This window comes from Petaurus breviceps, unplaced genomic scaffold (genome assembly GCF_028583685.1).
Source record: "Petaurus breviceps papuanus isolate PSGF00001 unplaced genomic scaffold, PetGlider_PUasm1.0 37, whole genome shotgun sequence".
NCBI lineage: Eukaryota > Metazoa > Chordata > Mammalia > Diprotodontia > Petauridae > Petaurus > Petaurus breviceps.
The window spans coordinates 76,828,489-76,831,446 of record NW_027186296.1 but is presented as its reverse complement, the minus strand read 5'-3'; the positions used below and the strand labels follow the sequence as shown (position 1 = coordinate 76,831,446).

General features: G+C 43.8%; 1 protein-coding gene across 1 annotated transcript in view; it reads left to right on the top strand.

Moving 5' to 3' along the window:
* NPM3 (nucleophosmin/nucleoplasmin 3) overlaps window positions 1-2,958 on the top strand; it is a 390,782-nt gene that overhangs the window by 2,636 nt on the left and 385,188 nt on the right. The window lies entirely within an intron of this gene.

Here is a 2,958-nt window from a genome sequence, read left to right as displayed (position 1 = left end):
TGTGAGGCGTTTCCTTTAGAATGACTCTAGTTGGGTTGGGGGGGAAAGATCTAAAGATATTCCTTTTCCCAGGGTGCTAGGACCTCCCCCCCCACACACACACACATTCTGTAGTCTTCAAGGTGGCACAGTGAATTGTGTGTTGGACCCAAAGTTAGGAAGACAAGTTCAAATCTGGCTTCAGGCACTTAGCTGTGTGATCCTGAGTAACCTCTATCTTGGCATCCTCATCCGTAAAATCAGAAAAATTATAGCTACCTCCTAGGGTTATTGGGAAGACGAAATATTTGTTAAGCACTTTGCAAATCTTAAAGAGACACGTTAATACTAGCTATTGTTAGCATATTAGATTCCCCAAGAAGACCAAACCTGGGAGAATGGAGGGTTGGTTTGAGGGAGCAAGGAGAGGCAAGTATCCTGGAACCTTCTCTTGGTCTCACAGGGAAAGGGCCAACCAGAGAAATGGTTATGCAGCACTTTGGGAGACAGGTAATAGCAGTTTTATGGTTCTCCCTAGAGAAGAGTAAGGGTCATTGGCTCTGGATTGGTCTGCCTTACCCAAATGCAGATCTTTAGAATAATAAGCTTATCAACATATAAGACTCATCCTAATGAGGAAAGTTATCTCTCTTCTAAATTGATGAGTGTGAATGTATCCCCAAAGGACTGATATGGATGGTGAGGGGGATAAGAATCCCTAGCCTAAGCCCTGCCCCACACCAGTTGCAAACCACTCAATACTACTGACACTGATTTGCCTCAACCTTCTTTGTATGCCAATAGAGTAGCCAACAAGCATATAATTTATTATGTGTCAGGCACCTTGTTAAGCACAAAAACTTAGTGCCTACCCTCAAGAAGTTTACATTCTAATGGGGAAGACAATGTGCAAAAAAAAATTATACAAAAAAGATATATGAAGTATAAACAGAAGATAATCTCTGAGGGGAAGACACTGGATGGGGACTGGAAAGGTGTCCTGCGGAAAGTATTTAAGCAGGGAAACTAAGAGGTGAGGAGGGAGAGCATTGCAGTCATGGGGACAATTATAGGTAATCAAGGCTTAGGTTAGCTACCCTGGATTAGGTATTTTCCAAAACAGGTATAGCTCCCTACCCACCTCACAACAACACCTCCCCCATGGCAGAGTTGAGGGGGTGAGATTGGATGGAAGTATAGCCGGGAAACTGGTCTCTCTCCTCAGCTTCAGAATTCCTATGGACTGATACCACCTGGTGGGCAAAGTTAGAATATTACTGAGTCAGAGTAATTGGCCCCCATCAGACCTACCATGTTTCCCCGATAATAAGCCCTCCCCCGAAAATAAGCCCTATTGAGATTGCTACTGTAGTGAAGGTGATCCCCTGTGCTACACGCTACATTACGGTACCCTCTGTAAAGCACCCCCCCCCCCCCCCCGTGAAACGCACGCTGCGCTCCGAGCTGCATCCAATCAGCTGCAGCAGTGAGCGCGTCATCCTGTTCTTCCCCAGTGATTTGCTTATTGAATAAAGGTACATTTTTTTGTTCACATTAACCTGTTTATTAAAATTGTTGTCAATGTTCATTAAAATAAGCCCTCCCCTGAAAATAAGCCCTCTGGTGTTTTTGTGTCCAAAAAATTAATAAGACAGTGTCTTACTTATCGGGGAAACACGGTATTACCACCCCCATGTCCAGCTCCCCATTCTTCCACCCACCTTGATTTCAGGCAAGGCTACTTACATCACTGGGGCACTGAGGGGAGTCAGTCCCAGAAGAAATGTAGGGAATCCCCTACCTTATATTTTAGGCACTATACCAGGGTGTCTCATACCCAAACCTGGCCAGGGGAGAAGTAAGGAATAAGGCAGGGGATAGCAACAAGGACAAAATCTAAACCTTATTCATCTTTGTATCTCTATCACTACATAGCACACAATAGGTGCTTAATAAATGTGTTCATTATGAATGAGCAAATGAATAAGTCTGGAAACATTAATTATGCATTTGTGAGCTTAGCAGCTGTGCTATGTCTTAGACCCTCATGGCTACAAAAGAAGAGCTTGTGGGTCCCATCCCTATGGAGTATATATGGGGTGCAGAATGGGGCTTCTGAGGAGTCCTCCCATACACTGTGGATACACACCCTAAAGCCATCTGTATCCCCCCACCTATGGATTATGCCAAGTGTCTATGTGATCTCCAGTAGACTGTTTATTGAAAGTCTGGTTTGAAATCTGCCTTATAGTGGGACCCTATTGTATTTATGTGGCTATGGTGTTCGTGGAAGTGTCAACCCGCATGTGTTAATGTTATTTAATTCTTGTATTGTTATTTAACTTTCAGTGTGTGTCTTCTTCCCCAGACAGACTGAGCTCCTGTAGGGTAGACACTGAGGCTTCACCTCTTCCTGTCTCCCCTACAGTTAGCCCAGGCAAGGGGACTGGCTGACCTGGTGGGGGGGGGGGGGGGGTGGAGGGGCAAGGACTCTGGAAGGAAAGACTGGTTGATTTTGATGTATGAAGAGGTTTATATAGACCATTCCTACTGCAAAATGGATACCTCTTTAGAATGAATACATTGATATTTGTTGACAGGAGAACATGTTTTGAAGATTCATGGCCTGAGTGTGTTTGTAAATATTTGGTAGCCAGAGACCATGCCTTATCTGTCTTCAGTCTCCCCCTCAGTGGCAAGCACAGGGTTGAGTACATATAAGACTCAGTAAATAGAGGCTGGGTTTTTGTTTTGTTTTGTTTTTGGCTGTTTAAAGAGTTTGTAAAGTGTATGTCAAAAGGGTTTTAGTGTGTTTGTAGAGTATTTGTCTAAAGGTGCATGTTTATAAAGTGTGTCTAAAGGGGTCTATTTGTAGTATGTTTGTTGTTTGTGCCTAAATATATGTGTTTAAAGTTGTGTGTCTCCAGAAGGGGTGTGTGTGTGTGTGTGTGTGTGTGTGTGTGTGTGTGTGTGTGTGTG